This window comes from Ambystoma mexicanum, chromosome 13, assembly GCF_040938575.1.
Source record: "Ambystoma mexicanum isolate Mex_15411 chromosome 13, UKY_AmexF1_1, whole genome shotgun sequence".
NCBI classification, from domain to species: Eukaryota; Metazoa; Chordata; class Amphibia; order Caudata; family Ambystomatidae; genus Ambystoma; species Ambystoma mexicanum.
In genome coordinates this window covers 223,839,604-223,858,934 of record NC_090938.1, presented here as the reverse complement: position 1 = coordinate 223,858,934, position 19,331 = coordinate 223,839,604, and positions in this window count along the sequence as shown.

Below are 19,331 nucleotides of genomic sequence, written 5' to 3'. Positions count from 1 at the left end.
TGAGATATATTTTGTTTACCAAGGCCGTATCTGAAGCGTAGTTGCCTGAAAGGGGTATGAGGATCTGGGTGTCATCTGCATAATTGGTATATGAGACACCCAGTCTGTCCAACTTGTCAAATAGTGGCTTGGTAAAGATGTTGTAGAGGGTGGGAGAGACGCAGGAGCCTTGGGGCACCCCACAGGTTATTTTAATGGGGTCTGCTGAGGCTAGGGTGGAGAAGACCCTCATAGTTCGGTTGTCCAAGAATGATTAGATCCAGGCTATGGCCTCTTTCGAGAAGTGGGCTGCTGAGGCCAGGTGTTCGCACAGGACTGCGTGATCTACCAGGTCAAATGCTGCCGACAGATCGAGGAGTAGTAACATGGCAGTGTTCCCTTTGTCGTTAATCTCATTGATCTGGGTTTTAAGATCGATTAAGGCTGTTTCGGTGCCGTGCTTCGGTCTGAAGCCTGATTGGTGGGTGCCTAGTAGTTTGTGAGTTTCAAGATATTGCTGAATCTGCAGGTATGCTACTCTATCTATTATCTTTAACAGGAATGGCACCGTGGTGATGGGCCTGTAATTGGTGGGAATAGCGGGGTCTAGGGTTTGCTTCTTGAGGAGAGGCAGGACCCAAGATTCTTTGAGGTTACTTGGTATGGTGTTGGAGGAGAAGGATGCGTTGATCAGCTTGGTTATAAAGGGGGCTAGATCCCTAGCAGCATCCTTGATTATCTGGGGAGGGCAGTTGTCGCCTTTGCAGTTAGATGGTTTAAGTGAGGCTATAACTTTTTCTGTTTCTGGGATAGATATTTTGGTAAATCTGAAGAGATTCTGGCCTGGACGGTTGGCTGTTTTGTCGTCGTTGCTGGGAGATGCTTCATTGGTGGTGAGAGAGTCTTTTTTCAGAGCGATTTTGGTTTGGAGAGTTTTGATTTTATTAGTTAGGGCGTTTTGGACGCTGGTGCACCATACTTTATCTTTAATTATATTGTCTGGTGGGGGTATAGGGGATTCTAGTTCCCTTAGTATAGCAAATAGTTCTCTGGTGTTGGAGCTCGATTTTTTGATTCTTTCATTGAATAGTTTCTTTTTGGTGAGTAGAATTTCTTTTTTGTAGTTGTTTGCATAAAGTTTGAGTTGTGATTTGTTCTCTTCTGTAGGGGAGTTGCGCCATTGGCTTTCAAGTTTTCTTTTGTGCAGTCTAAGTTCTTTCAGATGTGGGGTGAACCAGGTGTTCAGGTGGGCTTGCTGTTTGCTTTTTTGCAGTTTTAGAGGGGCAATGATGTCTAGTCCTTTTTTTATGGTATTGTTATAGTTTTCTACTAGGCGTTCTGGTTTTAGATTATCGGGGAGAGCATTGAGGGTTGGCAGTAGTAGTGGTAGGAGGTTGTCAGGGGTTATGTTTTTTTTTGCTCTAGTGGGTAGTGGTGGTGCCATGATTTTTCTTTTGTTGACTTCTTTATTGAGAGATAAGGTGAAGTCAATGAGGTGATGGTCTGTCCAGTGCTGGGGAGTGGTTTTGGTAATGACGGTGTCGCAGTTTAGAGTGGCGATCCAGTCCAAGGTCCTACCTTTATTATGGGTGGGGGTGAGCACTCTTTGGATTAGGCCGTGTTCATCTAGCATGTTGGCTATAGCTTGTGCTGATTTGTCGTCAGGGTCGTTTAGTCCTAGATTCAAGTCGCCTAGCAATAATATTTGGGTGGTGTCTTTTATGTTGTTGGCTAGGAGGCTGGATAGGTCTGCTTCGAATGAGCCAATGGGGCCGGGTGGCCTATATATTAGAAGGATGGTTAAGGTGCGACAGTTGGAGATGGGTAGTTTGGCTACTAGGAGTTCGCAGGATTTGAGAGGTGCTTGAGGCAGTGGTCTTAGCTCGAGGTTTGTTTTAGCTATGATGGCTAGGCCGCCTCCTCTGTTGTTGGGCCTGTCCATTCTGATTATTTGGTAATTTTCTGGAATGGCTATTGAGAGTGCTGGGCCTGCTGCTTCGTGCAGCCATGATTCAGTGATAGCTAGGAGGTCGAGGTTGTTTGAGGATAAGGTGTCTGCTATTTCTGTGGCGTGGGCCATTATCGATCTGGCGTTGATCAAAGCTCCGGATATAGTGGTAGTGTTGGGTGTATCCTGGATTGTTATAGGGATGAGTTTGGGTTGGGTGGAGTTGTAGCAGGGTGTGATGTGGCTCGGGTGGATTTTGGTGTGTTGCAGGGTGGGTCTCTTGTTGTGGTAGATGGGCTCGTAGAGACGGGGTAGTCTGGCTCGTAGTCTAGTGTTTCTTTCTAGGGTTGGACAGGGTGCATTTTCTGCAGGGTACATGGTTATGGTGGCAATGAAGATGGTAAGGTGTAATATATGTATGAGGAGATACAGTAGGGTGGCTGTTTGGCTCTTGCTGAGGTACATTGTACGGTTTGGCATGTGTAAATAGACAGGGGGATTACCCGAGTTCGCAACTCAGGCTAAGAAAGGCATGTGCAAATAGATGCAAGTAGGCAAGGGGTTCACCTAAGAACAGTAATCACATTTGGGCTAAAGGTGGCATGTGCAAGTAGATGCAAGTAGGCAAGTAGTTCACCTAAGAACAGTAATCACATTTAGGCTAAAGATGACATGTGCAAGTAGATGCAAGTAGGCAAGGGGTTCACCTAAGAACAGTAATCACATTTAGGCTAAAAATGGCATGTGCAAGTAGATGCAAGTAGGCAAGTAGTTCACCTAAGAACAGTAATCACATTTGGGCTAAAGGTGGCATGTGCAAGTAGATGCAAGTAGGCAAGTAGTTCACCTAAGAACAGTAATCACATTTAGGCTAAAGATGACATGTGCAAGTAGATGCAAGTAGGCAAGGGGTTCACCTAAGAACAGTAATCACATTTAGGTTAAAAATGGCATGTGCAAGTAGATGCAAGTAGGCAAGTAGTTCACCTAAGAACAGTAATCACATTTAGGCTAAAGATGACATGTGCAAGTAGATGCAAGTAGGCAAGGGGTTCACCTAAGAACAGTAATCACATTTAGGCTAAAAATGGCATGTGCAAGTAGATGCAAGTAGGCAAGGGGTTCACCTAAGAACAGTAATCACATTTAGGCTAAAAATGGCATGTGCAAGTAGATGCAAGTAGGCAAGGGGTTCACCTAAATTCGGTAATCACATTTGGGCTAGAAATGGCTACAGACATATAGATAACTCTGCAAGTTGGACCAGTTAGTAGAAAAAGACTACCACGTGGTCGGGGGGCGCATGATACCAAGAAGGATCTGTGGTGTTGAGGGCATTGCTGTGTATGAGTAAACATGTATTCGTGTCTACTGTACTTGCTTCTTGAGTACTATAGAATGATAGCTGTTCAGTAAGTGAGAGAGCTCCAATCACACATTAAGAAATGCGTACAATTTGTTTAACGTTAGAAAATCTCAGAATTTGCGCAGCTGGTGATTGTTGCCGCTTTTGTTGTTAGAAAATCAACAATTACAAATGTAGGTGTATCGCTTCAGTTATTTCTTAAAAGAACTTAGCCGTCTTATGTAGTTAAGCATTACTCACCAAAACAGTTCAGTTGAGGTGATAGGTATCATGGTGCTGTACATGGCCAATGTACCATACATGTTTAGAATCAGTATAATGCAGCTGAGGGCGTCTCCAACTTCTGATAGTGAGAGATCCTGGAGTTGAAAGGGCAGAGATCCTGGCCCCTGGCTCCTACGGCTCCGAACAGGCACCCAACAGGCCTTAGAGTGGCCTTGGAGCTGGCCGCCGGCGTGATCCGCCTGCCGGCGGTTACCGCTGATGTAAATGAGGCTCAGCCTCGGTTTCAGGCCGCGCTGCGCCCGGCATGGGCGAGTCAGGCGCCGTGTGGGGACAGGGTCAGGCAGGCCCTGTCCTGTTCCCCGCTTGTCGCGTGGTTCCTCTGCTGGGCTGGGGGTGCTGGGGGGGCTCCTGCCCTCGCCCCACGATGAGGAAGAGTGGAGTGAGGGGGTTAGCAGGCACCCAACAGGCCTTAGAGTGGCCTTGGAGCTGGCCGCCGACGTGATCCGCCTGCCGGCGGTTACCGCTGATGTAAATGAGGCTCAGCCTCGGTTTCAGGCCGCGCTGCGCCCGGCATGGGCGAGTCAGGCGCCGTGTGGGGACAGGGTCAGGCAGGCCCTGTCCTGTTCCCCGCTTGTCGCGTGGTTCCTCTGCTGGGCTGGGGGTGCTGGGGGGGCTCCTGCCCTCGCCCCACGATGAGGAAGAGTGGAGTGAGGGGGTTAGCAGGCACCCAACAGGCCTTAGAGTGGCCTTGGAGCTGGCCGCCGGCGTGATCCGCCTGCCGGCGGTTACCGCTGATGTAAATGAGGCTCAGCCTCGGTTTCAGGCCTCGCTGCGCCCGGCATGGGCGAGTCAGGCGCCGTGTGGGGACAGGGTCAGGCAGGCCCTGTCCTGTTCCCCGCTTGTCGCGTGGTTCCTCTGCTGGGCTGGGGGTGCTGGGGGGGCTCCTGCCCTCGCCCCACGATGAGGAAGAGTGGAGTGAGGGGGTTAGCAGGCACCCAACAGGCCTTAGAGTGGCCTTGGAGCTGGCCGCCGGCGTGATCCGCCTGCCGGCGGTTACCGCTGATGTAAATGAGGCTCAGCCTCGGTTTCAGGCCGCGCTGCGCCCGGCATGGGCGAGTCAGGCGCCGTGTGGGGACAGGGTCAGGCAGGCCCTGTCCTGTTCCCCGCTTGTCGCGTGGTTCCTCTGCTGGGCTGGGGGTGCTGGGGGGGCTCCTGCCCTCGCCCCACGATGAGGAAGTGTGTCTCTCTTCTGTCCTACTGGGATGAGGAAGATGAACACTTGTGTATGAGTGCGATAGAAATGAAATATCAATATCAATGCAGTTCTTCCTAACCACAGCATCTCTGTCTTCCTGGTCCCCTTTCGTGTACCTGTGTACTTGGCCTTCAAGGGTTCTGGTCCTGGGCAACACCAGACTGCTTCTGCAGCTTCCCCTGGGCTCTAATGTCTTTGTTCATGTTCGGTGGCTGTACCAAGCTGGTTTATTTCTGAGAGTCTGGTCTAGCATGGACCCACTTGAGTGGCTGTGCTTCTGCCACCGGATGCCAGGTCCCACAAACCAGATAAGTTGTTGTGCTTCCCTGCCTCTCCTCTTCATTCCGCTCCCTGACGGGAAGCTGCTCTGTGGCAGGACAGATTCTGAGGGGAGTCCCTTGTCGGTGTTTATCTCTAGCTTCCACTAGCTAGCATGCTCGCATCGGTTCCACGCAGGGCTCTGCATCACCCTGCTCTTCCTCGTGACAGTACTTTCGAAGTTATCCATATTTACTCTTCATTGTCAGTGTTATTTGTCTGATAAACACAATTAGTTTGTATAAGGAAACTAGTGGAAGCAAGAGGAGAAAGAGAAGATGGAGTATCTGAGACCTACATATAGGGCTGGATGCCTCGTGTTTGACAGCATGATGGTGTGCATAACGTATTCTCCCTCAACAGTCTTCACCTCTCGCAGAGAGGGGGGGCCCATCCCATGGGTTCTGCCCACTAAGGACCACCCCCTGGGGGGCTATCGGGTAGTGGCCTCACCTCCCTGGTCCCATGGGAAGGGACCCCTTCTGGGGCGAAGTGACTACATTGACGGATTTGTCACAAGGTCTATATAACTGAATGGAAACTATCCTCCACGGGGAACAGAAAAGCTTATTCCCATTGAAATGGAAAAAGGAATTAAGGGTCCTGTAAATCCCTACCTTTACTGACCCTATTTTATTTCTTGGTGGGGGAGAGGATACTCTGGGATGGTCCAATTCTCAGACTTTTACAAGGGGAGAAGGTGGAACATGACGTGGGGGCTATGTGGAGAAGAGGGCATCAAGTGGAAAATGAAACGGTGGAGATGTAGCAGGAGGAGGAACACAAGGAGGCAGATGCAGGTCAGGAAGGAGATAGACCAAACAACGACACAGATGTGGGGCAGGAGGAGGAAGTGTGACAGCAAAGGGAGAAGGCTGAGGAGGTGGGAGGACAAGGACGCTGATGCGGTTCCCTTACTGTGGGTGGGATAAGGTGGACAAAGGACTGGGAATGGCCTCTTCGATGTCTAGAATGTGATCCGCGTGGGTGTGACAGTACTTTTGCCTGCCAAAGCAGAAGATGCAGGCTGGGGAGTGCACATGTGTGTGCTAGCTTGGCAATAAGAGTCTGAGGGAGAAAAAAGAGAGAGCAATGTCATTGGTCATAGCTGAAATTAACAACTACCTTTGAGCAGAGGCCTGAAGCAACTATTAAGACTTGTCTGCCACCCCTACTGCTTCCACCGTGGTGTGGAGATAGCGTGTAAGCATGTGACAGCACATCTGGAGGTGCTGGTCATTCCCCCAGCTCAACATTGAGCATGGTGGGAGGATCATTTCAAACCACAGTCGGGGCACTGGCTGAAGCTTGAAAGCACCTGTTGGTCTCCTGCCAGGCTGTGGAGGGACTGGTTGGCTGTGCAAACTTCTAAAGTGATTATCTATACCATCATACGTGCATGCACTCCCTATGTTGTGGGATGATTATCAGACTAAGGCAACTCAAATGCTATTGAAGACCAATTTTATGTTCATCACGTTAACACCCCAGGAAATTGAAAAGGGGGCATGGAAATTATGGTAGTGGCTCTGAGAAAGTGGCTGTGCAGCACTGCCACAAATTAAGAAGACCTATGTTATGACATTTCTAAAATGCACATTTGCCAGAGGCATCTTGGTGCTAATGGACCGACTAAGGAGGGTCATACGGGCAGAGCACTAAGAAAGGTTTTTATCACGCTTAAACCAGAGATGATTTTCTGTAACTCTAACATCTCATGGCAGCACATTCCACAGCTTGGCAGCTGCTACTGAGAATGGGGGGCCCCTGTTCTGCTAGCTTATAACGCAGAATGACAAGAAAGTAGCCATCCTGCGAGCGAAGAGCCTGAGTAGGTATATCATTCTGAAATTTGGCTCGGAGATATTTTGTTCCCTGACCATATACGGCCCAATGTCCAACACAGAGATTTAAATTCAATGCACTTCCTCACTGGAAGCCAGTGAATATTCTGTAGAATGAGTGATATGCGTCCCACTCGAGCCACTAGATTTTGGAGTTGCTGCAGGCAGTGCATTAAGAACAAGGGCTTTGCCAAATACAGTGAGTTGCAGTAGTCAAGCTGACTCGTAACCAGTGAGGCTACTACTGGGGCATGAAAGGGCAGGACTTTTCACAGAATTTTCGACTGGAGGTATCCTCCCTGACAGGTGGTTTCAATGTGGGCCTCCATAGAAAGCGGGGAAGGCAGCTTCACTGCCAAATCCCTGCCAACAGACACTGGTGTAGGGAAAGGTCCAAGCGCAGAAGGCCAGTATGCTGGGGTCCACAGGCCAGTGGCAGACGCAGGGCCAGAGAAATATATGCAGTTGCAGCTATTGCATAGCAGGGGTAGTCAGTGAATTATGTTTTATTGCAGCTACGGTATAGCATAGCAGGGAAAAGCACAGACATATTTGAAGATTGCGTCTCTTGGGCAGCAGTGAGAACTGGCATAATTCTTTATTGTGTTGGCACAGGTGTAGCAGAGAGAATATAATACATGCTCAAAGGACTTCTGGGCTCTGTTGGGATTTCTAAAATGGCAGGCGCCAGGAGAGATGAACATTGGTAGCACACACGTTAATGACCACTCATTAATATTACAGTCACCAGTCCAATACAAGCGTGAACCAATTCACAAGCCCCACCAGAACAGCCAGACCCACTGATCTGTGCGTGAATTGAAGAGGGAAACAAATCTTCCTCATCTCAGATGGTATGTTGGAAATGACTCGATTGCTGCTTGTATTTAGATTAAGCTAGCACATTGCTCCTAATTTCACGTTTCACATGTGTTTTATTATTGTTAGGTGTTTTTACTCTGTTGAGCCTGATTTTTTAAAGTCATTTACTTGAAGTTAGCAACTGTTTTACTTTACTATGCATACATTTTACTTTGCACTCATTAGTCTGTAACTGTGCTAACCCGATCTTCTTTGGTGCGATTTGAATCAGAGGAAACTCCTCCTCTGCACGCACTAGCGCACCGAGACTACACTACCCAGAGGCAGCTGTAGTTCTCGGCGCGCTCTTGTTCCCAAACCCGCCAGTGCGCCTGGGACCAGCTAGTCTGTGCTAGTCCGTGCGTAGATGGGCGGTTCAGCGGCTGATAAGTTTCTTTATCACTACTCCTGAACTGTCCTCTAATGGGCCCTACAGAAGTTCTCCAAGCAATAGCTAATGCTAGAACAGAATCACTTGCTCATAGCTCAGAGCTTAAGGAAACTCTAACCAATTCCCAAGATATTACCCAAACCCCTAACACCCAGGACATTTTGGACATTGATATGGTGATGGGAGAAGCCTATGACTTAACCATTTGCAATGGACACAATGCAGTGAGAGTAGATCGCCCACAGACTGCGGATCTCGACAATGTCACTCCTGACCAACATCCAATTATAAAAACTCCTCTTAAAGCTGGCATCTCACATGTGTTTGAGTTATTCCCGACAAAACTAACGCTAGCTTTACTTAACACCAGATATCTTGTGAAACACATGACTGATATCCATGACTATGTCATAGAACACAGTCTGGATATCATGTGTATCAACCCTATCAACATACACCCCACTGCTGTTTCTACAACTATTTCTGGTAACTATGGACCAATTTAAATATGTACCCTGTCCTACTCTCCATAGAAACGCTAGGCTTCGCGCTAGACTTTCCACCCTCTACGAACCGCATGTACCTAGCAACGTCTATTTGAACCGTTGCACCATTCCCAAAAACCAGACTAGGAACTCGACGCATCCCAAACCACAATTACCTGCTAGCACCATAACGAAAGAACCCATCCTAGTTACCTCTGACACCAACTGTCTTCCTAAAACAACCACCATAACAGGAGCACTGATCAATGCTAGATCAGTCGTGGCCCACGCCACTGAAATAGCCGACCTCCTTACATTAGACAACCTCAACCTCCTAGTAGTCACAGAAACCTGGCTACATGACGCAGCAGGTCCAGCCATCTCCCTTGCAATACACAAGGAGTATCAACTACTAAGACTAGACCGCCAGAACGCCAGAGACGGCGGCTTAGCCATCATCTCCAAATCCAACCTGAATGTAAGATTAACACCACCGCCCACCCTAAAATCCTGCGAACTCCTGACCACTAAATTACCAATATCCCCATGCCAAACCCTAACTATCTATCTCATTTACAGGCCACCAGGGCCTTTAGGCCTATTCGAAGAGGAATTATCCAGCCTCTTAGCGAGCAACCCAAAAAAGTTATCCCAGACAATGATCCTTGGTGATCTTAACCTAGATCTTAATGACTCAGATGACAAACAAGCACAAACTATTGCCACCATGCTTGAGGGACACGGTCTCACTGAAAAAGTTCTCACCCCCACCCACGACAAAGAGAGAATATTAGACTGGGTAGCCACCTCCAACTGCCCCACTACTATCACCAAAATTACACCCCAGCCGTGGACTGACCACTTCCTCATTAACTTCTACCTAATATTCAACAAGATGCTCAGGATTGAAAAAATAATGGCACCATCGGTGCCCACTAGATAAAATATCACACCTGACAATATCTTACCCCTGCTCCTACCAACCATCAATGCCCTGCCAACAGATTCTGACCCAGATACCATGGTCAAGATATACGACGACACCATGGCCATAGCCATGGACACCGTTGCCCCACTGAAGAACTGTAAAAGTAGACAACAATCCCACCTCAATACTTGGTTCACCCCCCACCTAAAAGAACTGAGATTGGAAAAAAGGAAGCTTCACCCCTACAGCTGAAAACAAACTTAAACTCAAACTATGCGCCACTAACTACAAGAAAACAATCATTCAGGCTAAAAAAGACATCTATAACGATAGACTCTCCAACGCATGTTCCAATACAAAGGAATTATTTGCAATCCTGTGAGAACTTGAATCTCCCATACCACCACCGAATAACGTACCCAAAGACAAGCAATGGTGTACCAATATCCAAAACACCCTCGCAAATAAAGTGAAAACATTACAATCCAAAACTACCCTAAAAAAAGCCTTGCTCCCTCTCAGCGAAACTCCCAGTACGCCCACACCCACGGCCACTCCCAATCCTAGCTTAACACCTTTCAAATTCGCTAAAGTTTCCACTCATGAAACTGAAAAAATCATTGCCTCACTAAAACCCTCAAACTGCAAAGGTGATTACTGCCCGGCCCAGATAATTAAGAATGCCGCCACAGACCTAGCCCCTTTCATCACCAAACTTATCAACGTCTCCTTCTCATCTAGCACAGTCCCAAGTAACTTAAGAGTCCTGGGTTCTCCCCCTGCTAAAAAAACAAACCCTGGACCCCTCCGTCCCCACCAACTATAGGCCCATCACCACTGTCCCTTTCTTCCTGAAGCTAATTGACAGAGTGGCCTATCTCCAAATCCAAAAATACCTGGAGACTAACCAACTCCTTGGCACTCGTCAATCTGGCTTCAGACCTCAGCACACCACTGAGACCGCACTTATAGATCTCAAAGCCCAAATTGACGAGCTCAGTGACAAAGGAAACACATCTATGCTACTCCTCCTTGGTCTGTCGGCGGCCTTTGACCTAGTGGACCACGCAGTACTTTGCAAACACCTAGCATCAGCCGCCCACTTCTCAAGTGAAGCTATAGCCTGGTTTCAATCCTTTCTCGACAATAGAAGTATGCAAGTCTTCTCCACTTTAGACTCTGCAGACCCTATCCAGACAACATTTGGAGTCCCACAGGGCTCTTGTGTCTCGCCAACGTTGTACAATACCTTTACTAAACCTTTATTCGACAAATTGGACAGACTTGGTGTCACCTACACAAATTATGTAGACGACACCCAGATCCTCATCCCCCTTTTGGACAATTTTGTTACGTATACAGCTTTAGTAAATAAAATGTACACCCTCATTCAGGCATGGATGGCCTCTGCCTGAATGACGAAAAAACAGAGATCCTCATTCTAGGCTCACCTAACAACCTAAAAAAACTTGACTCTAACTACAGCTCTTTCAATATCGACGGCAATATAATCCACATCGCCAAAGAGGTGAAGACCCTTGGTTACTACTTGGACTCTACCTTGTCCTTAAGGTAACAAGTGAACTCCCTGGCCTCATCCACTGCCTATACTGGTAAACTCATTAAAGCATGCGGACCCTTCCTCTCACCAGCTAGCTGCATTATCCTAGCCAATGCACTGATCCTCTCAAAACTGGATTACTGCAATGCACTTTATGCAGGCCCTAACAAATACACCATCAATAAACTCCAAACCCTGCAAAACAACGCGCTCAGAATATCCCTGAACCTCCCAGTCACGCAGCACATTTCAAATGCACGTAGAAACTACAACTGGCTAAAAATTAGTGATAGGATCACCTTCAAAATTGTCACACTAACATTCAAATGCCTGAACAATGCTGCCCCCCATACCTCAGGGACAGAATAATAAGAAAAACCTCTGCTGCCTCCAAACCCCAAGATTCTGACTAAAAAAAACAGGATGCAATAGCTTCCCCGTGCAAGCAGCTCAGTACTGGAACACCCTATCAGTTGAACTAAGAAGGGACCAGTCCTACAACAGCTTCAGGCACCATACCCGCTCCTGGCTCCGTCGCAATGACCTTGGAAACCTGAGACCATGGGCATTGTGTACTGATACCATACGCACCCATCCACTCTCATGTAAAATGTACATAATGTATCTACTGCTTATAATATGTTACCCTCTATTTCTACATGTAAAAGTAAAGAATGTATATAATGTAATTACTGTATATAACATATGATAACCACAACCTGTAATCTGTAACCTGTAACCAAGTTCTAAGTATTCTTGCTACTCTGTGCGCCCAGCTAACCAAGGGTTTTCTGGCGCCCTATAAATAAACAAACAAACAAACATCACGGAAACCTGGTTTACAGACGCTCATGGCCCTACCATTGAACAGGTGACAGCACCCGGCTATGTTTTCTTTGGAAAGCACCGGGAGGGGAGCCAGGGTGGTGGTGTGGCAGTAATAAGCAAAAAGAACTTTGATTTTACGAAGTAAAAATACAATACATAGACTGTGACCTGCTGCATATCAAATTGCTCCCAGATTCTAATCGTAGCATAAACCTTGTTCATGTTAACCGTCCACGAGGTGAATCTTCTAAGTTTAATGAGGAGATTGTAAATGTCCTAGCTCCACTACTGACAACTAACTCTGCCTTAGGGATATTGGATGACTTCAATCTTTGGAAGGGTCAACCTAAAGATAATAAAGCTCTCAACCTTGAAGGCTGTAAATGGTCACCAGATAAAAATACATATTTGTGAACCTACTCATGTGAAAGGACATATCCTTGATTGGGTGGGAAGTGGAAACATCCTTCTTGACAACATAACTACCACACTGTGTATCTGGTCGGGCCACTTTTCAATTTCCTTTAAGTTGACATTCCCGTCCCTTCTACCTAGAAAGCATGAACCTGGGCGTAAAAGTCTCAACAGGAATATGAAGACTGTTACTGCACCTATTCTCGCAAAATGTCTAGATACTATAATGACTAAAGCAAATTACTCTGATCATCCAGGAGTCCTTATTAAAACTTACAATGATGAGATCATAAGTATGCTGGATCATGCAGCACCTCTGAAAACCAGAACTGTCAGAGATGACCCTAACCATCATAAATGGCTTACTCCTGCGCTGGCAAAACAAAAAACTATAAAAAGACAGGCGGAACATACCTGGCTGAGAGATAAGACTCAGCAAACTGGGCAGCCTGGAAGCAAAAGGCAAAGGTTTACCAAGCTAAAATTGTGGAAACCAAGCACAATTTTTACCAGCAAATCCTCCAGGCAGGGAATAAAACCAAGGCAGTTTTCAGATTATTTAGGTCCTGGGAGAAACCTGCGAGCACCAATCCCATCATTAAACCCACTAATAAAGATTGTAATAGTGTACAGAAAGCATTTTCTGATAAATTAAAAACTGTTCAAAGGACAATTCAGGAAGAACTAACCAGGACAACCTTACATGCCACTACTGTCATTGAGGAGAAAAAATGACGAAGGACACATCAACCCTGTAGCGGGGCCCCAATCCCTGGATAATGGGGAACAGGCTCCACAGAAGTGCCAGACTGGCTTTAGATTTAGGGAGCATACCACGTTAGAAATTCACAATATTCTGAGGAAGATGCACCCCATGAGCTGCTCGGTTGAGCTCCTCCCATCAAAAATTATATTGGAACAGAAGGACATTTTTGCCCCGTTCCTTTTCAGATTTGTAAACTCATCCTTCAGAACCGGCAGTATTCCATCCTTGATAAAAAAAAAAAAAATGTTTTGCAGTTATACCATTTATTTTAAAAAAAAAGCTGGACTGTACCCCAATGACACTGCAAACTTAAGGCCAATTAATAATACGCTTTTCTTTTTAAAACTTATTAATAAAGTAGCAATGCTGCAACTTCAAACACATGTTTCAGAAATGGGAATCTTACACAAAAAGCAATCAGTATTTCGCAGCTTTCATTGCACAAAGAGTGCCCTATTGGATTTGCAGACATACATGCTCTCCGGGCTGGAGTCTAGCAAGTCGGGGCTGCTGATCCTTTTAGATCTATCAGCAGCCTTTGACTTGCTGGACCATAATATTCTACTGGATTGGATGGCCACCGTAGGGGGCCTCTCAGTGGATGCTATGACCTGGCTCAAATCTTTCCTTGAAAAAAGAAGCTCCCAAGTCCATTGGGGGGTCAGTTCATCAGAGGCTGAAATGACCACCTGTGCAGTCCCTCAGGGGGCTTGCCTCTCCCCTCTGCTTTTTAGTATCTACATCATCCCACTATGTCTGTACCTTGAAAATCTGGGCCTTTTTTCTGCAACTATGCAGATGGCTTTCAATTAGCGCTAGAGATCAGTGGAGATCACGACAAAGACCAACTGGTGCTCGATTCAGTTTACCAGATTGTCAATAACTGGATGTCTACTAATTGGCTATGTCTTAACGCGGTGAAGACTGAGTTTATGCTATATGGCCTTAGACAAACCAGAGAGAAGCTGGGTCTGGCATACACAAACTTCCTGATTGATGGAAGTCAGATCACTGTAGCACCTAAAGTAAAGACCCTGTGTACCTATCTGGAAGACAGCCTGGATAGTGGTGCCCACATGGACGCCATTGTGAAAGGCACCAACTATCATCTTAAGGTGCTGCGACAAGCGGGCCCATTGGTCTCCGAAGACAACCTTAAAAAACTGGTCAGAGCCGTGATACTCCCGAGAGTGGACTATTGCAATGGGCTCCTGGGGGGAGCCAGGAACACAGACATTCAAAAATTACAGAAGATTCAGAATGTCACTGTGTGCATTGTATATCAAATGAGCTGCACTGAGCCTACCTCGGTGGCCGGAAGGGCTCTTCACTGGCTTCCAGTCTCAGCAAGAGTTCAGTTTAAGCTGCTGACCACCTGTCACAAATGTGTTTTCGGTGATGCTCCAGTCTACCTCAAGAACAGGCTGAGAATCTATGAACCTAAAAGAAACTTGCAATCTGCTAAAGCTTGTCTTCTAGTAATGGATCACGTCAAGAGAGCCTGAGGGGGAAAGGTCGTGCCTTTCATGTTCAAGCTGCGCTGGCTTGGAATGCACTTCCAGAACAATTGCGAAACACTGCAAATCATTTGGATTTCAGAAAACAGCTAAAGACCATTCTGTTAGCATAATTATACAGGCATTGTTTCTCCCTGCTGATGGCGCCTGGATGCCTTTGGGCTTTGGTGCCTTACAAATGAATTAACATAACATAACAACTAGGTCTTTCTTCAATACCCATTCATATTGGCTGACATTACCTATAAGAATTCTAAATTGATTACTTTTTATTTAGAGGGAGAGTGTTTTGATCCTAATTGTATGCGTAAATTAATCAAAAAATGCTAAACAATTTTGTTAATAGATTGATTAGAAAATCCAGGGCTTCTAATAATGCCTAATACACAAGCGGATCATGGTTTACATAGTCTGTAAATATGCAAAAAGAGACTGGCTGATGACCCCGAAAATTAACGTTGTCTACAATGTATTGCTTCTCCTTGACAATAAACTGAAAGGCTGGAGACACGCAGGAAATAAAAGATGAGGCCCGGCATCGGCGGCTGGTGAATTTATTTTAATTAGAGGGATGTAAAGATTTTCCAGAAATATGCGACAGCGACTGAGCACAGCGAGGGAGCCTGCACCATCCAAGGTGGAATTTGGGGGCGAGTTCTCTCTGAGCAACTTTTTTGAATAATGTATTAAAATGATGCATCACACAACACAATATCTTGGGTAAAATCCATACAGATTTCAAACTATTTTATTGGGTAACTCATGAAAAAATCCAATAGTGCCAAGGAGCATTTCCCAATGCATTTTCATGATCCCATTCCCCACAATATATGCCAGTATAAACAAATAATTTTCAAGCTGGTTCTGCCCAAACAATTCCACGCAGGCTGCACTGACAAATGCCAGTATCTCCCTATAAGAACATACACTTTTATTTATTTTTTTTGCGTATAATTCCAGTAATGATACTATAAGACATGTCCACTGCCAATATAGGAGAGTATTCCCATGTGAGAACATACTCACGTTGGCTTTGCTATTAATCATCTTTGAAGAATGCATGGTTTCACAAGTATGACACTGATACAAGCGCTACAAGTTTCAAAACCTTTATTAAATTCTTGGGGTTTGGAAAAACTCCTACTTTGCCCTATAGCTATGATGGGAGTAGTCTCTACCATCAAATAATAAAGAAAACACAGTCCTAGTTGGTCTATGTCAAATTAAAATGGCCTATACATTAAATGAAAAGTGCCTGCCCTATCTTATACAAACATTGTCTAAAGGGGAGTGTGTGGATGCAAAGGAAAACCAGTGTTATAACATCAAGGTGACCAGTCAGCTTTCCTTCCCATGTTGGACAGCACTTTGTAAGGTGGCCCTCGTAGACAGATGGCACACTCTTGCTGAGGCCTTCCACGTTAAAGTCACTTATTTTCAGTTTACCAAAGGTTCTTTCACAGTTCAACAAAGGTTCACCTAGGTCTCCCTCTGTCAGATTCTGACCTCTCAATCACAGCACTTGCAGGGGTTCCCTTCCCGAAGCTTCATTCACATTCATTATGGGTTCCCTTCCCCTAACTTATTTCACATTCCAGGTCTCCATCAGTCGGGTTCGGACCTTTTACTGATGCCGAAGACTTTCTAGTGTGTGAGGTTTTTTCATATACCTCCGCAGGACCACTTCGACTCACTTCAACTCTCACTTCAGTTCTCCCTTATGTTATTTGACCCAGTGTCTCTTGGTCTCGGTACTTCATATCACAATCAGAAAAGTTCAAAGAAATCCTTCTCTTAAAGCATTCACCTTTTAACTTCATTTTTGTCGTGATTTATCTTGACCATTGCGCATTTCAGAGTCCGTTCAGTTTGTCGCTTTATAACAAAACATCAAAGCATTTTGGTAGACTTTCGAGTGGGCTATTTCCTTTTGCTACTCTGCTACATTGTATCACTGGCTTCAGTTATCAGAAAGTTTAAAGTTCACTACTGGTTTGCTTTATTTCTTTTGCTTCTCATCAGCATGCTCGCAACCTTCAATTGTGAGATACACTATTACGTCTTTAATCTTTCCTTGACACAAATCAGCCTTTCGTGTCTTTCGTTAACTCATCGGTCATGTGCATTCCTTTCTTTTCTCTGCGCTTTGGTTCATGAGTCACGATTGATACCACAGGCTTGACCTCGCCTCCCCAACTCTGCCGTTCACCCTGGAGGGTCGCCGTAGTCCTTGAAACACAATGCAGGCACCTGTATGGCACCTTGAAGGAGGGACCTCATCCACTCTGTGGGTCTCGCCTCTTAAATAAAAACCTTGTGGCCTCCTGTAAATGTATTTCTCTCACTTTTCTCTCGCTAGCTCTTTTCAGCTTTTGATCAGTCTCTTGGCAATTTGATTTCCTCAGCCTGGTTTGCAGCAGCCCAGAAAGAGCTGTCCTCTCTTGTGCCCAGCCCTGCTGACTGAGTGCTTGGTAGTTTGGTAGGGATCCTCTGCCGGACTCGTACTTGCAGTCTCCCTCCTGTCTTCCCACAAGCAACTTCCTTCTTTCTGCCTGCAGCCTTCTTTTATAGACCCTGGGAGCTGTTAATTGATTGCAGGTGTTTGGGCAGGGCTGGGGCTGCCTGACCTTGCCTATCTCTATTAGTAGGACATTCAAGTGTTAGCATGGGGCAGTCTGTCTTCTGTTTCTCAGTGTGTTTTTGAGTAACCTGTATTCTTCTTAGTTGCCTATTCTTCAGAATTTTCAGAATTGGGGAGGGGGAGTTGTGATGGATAGAATGTCCTTTAAAGGCAGAATGGATGTGACTAGGATTGAGCCTGTGACCCTGCTTGGTCTCATTAGTGGGACAGGGCCACTGCATACCACTAGAGGTACTCTTCCTAGTTTTAGTACATGGGTAAGTCAATGGGGTAGGGGAATTATGGGAGTTGTAGTTCCCTGTCATGCCTGTACAGACACATCAGAAATGGAGGGATGTCCTGGTGAATAAGAATGCTGGGATTTATAGTAAGTAAGGAGAGGAGAATGGGAGTTATATTTAACATCCTCTGTGTTTAGAAGAAGGGAAAACTAGGTTGCTTTTAAGGATTGGAAAATGGTTTGACTTCCCTTTTGTGTTTTCTCATTCCCTTTTCCAAGATAAATAGTTGTGGTATGATGGCACTAGAGTGATAACCTCCATGGAAGTATCAGGAGGGTAGGCTGGTTCAGGGAACATAATGGGGAAGTGTTGTGCCTGATCTTCAGGCATCGTCTCTGATGAAAAGTCCTGAGTTAAGACAGGGGGGAGGTGCAACATTAGCCCATGACAGTAGAGGGAGGGTAAGATGGATCAGGGCACCGAAAGTGGGAACACATGTCTCACTTTCAGGTGCTCTCTCCCCAGCCTCCAAGACCCCCTACCCAGGTGATCCTCCCTCGCTTGTCCGCCCCCAGGGTTGGGATCCAAGAGGGAAGGCGCTCTCCTGGCCACCTGACCCAAAGATGCTCTGGAACTACCTGTGAGTACGCCCTCAGGTTTCTCAGAAATTCCATGCTACAATAAGAAAGCATGTCCAAACAGGACCTTATGTCTCCATCAAGGCTAGACTAGCCATGCAATAACACTAATTATGCTTGCTTTATCATAGATGCCCAGCAAAAAAATGCCACACAACCTTCTCCCCCTGCCAAAATCACTGCCCAATCCAGCAAACACAAATGTATACAAACACCACACGCACACACATACGTCCACACACACACGCACACACACCCCCCCACCATGCACTCCTAACATTCATTCGCTTATTCACATGCACACTCATACATCATATACTCACTACTCACTCATACCGATTAATCACAAAAGCACCCATGCAGCCCTTACAGGCACGCATTTCAACATTCACTGATAAATAAAAATCACTCATACAGTTCACTTTCATAAACTCACACAATCCGCAGCATTTATTCCCTCTCCTATTCCCCAGTGCTCATTACGTCCATGCCCCTCTTCCTTGTCTCAGTACTTACTTGTGAGATGGGTGATCTCATGTAAGCACTGTAACTCTAAGAGTCAAGGACAAGAAGTAATGAAGACTACGGCAAGTAATCCAGGCATTGACTTGCACGTTCCCCATTTACACACTTGCGCTAGCAGTAGAATTCATTGGCTCGCAAATTTGCCAGCATTCATTACCTCCATGCCCCTCTCTTTCCTCCCAGGACTCGGTTGTAAGATTTTTGACGTCATTTAATTACTGTGAAGAGGAAAAGTAGGACTAGGAGTAATGAAGATTACTGGTAAATGGTGCATGTGTTCACTCACGCATTCATCATAAATCATTCATACACCTATGCAATCAGCAGCATTCATTCACTTGCACATTGTGCAATTGCATTTATCCACATGCACATTCCAAAGCATTACAACCTCACACATATAGACAATCACTCACACACTTGCACACTCAGGCTTTCAGTGGGCTCTGGCTCGTCCATAATGGAGGCAGGTCAGAGCCCTGTTGCCCACTGTGGAGGAGCTGCCACTGAGCCCTGGATGGCATGGGGATGACTTCGGGTGATTTGAATTACAGATGTTTTGGGATCCAGTTGCTAATGGTTCTGAATCCGCGCGGTGCATTGGGATTGAGCATTGTATT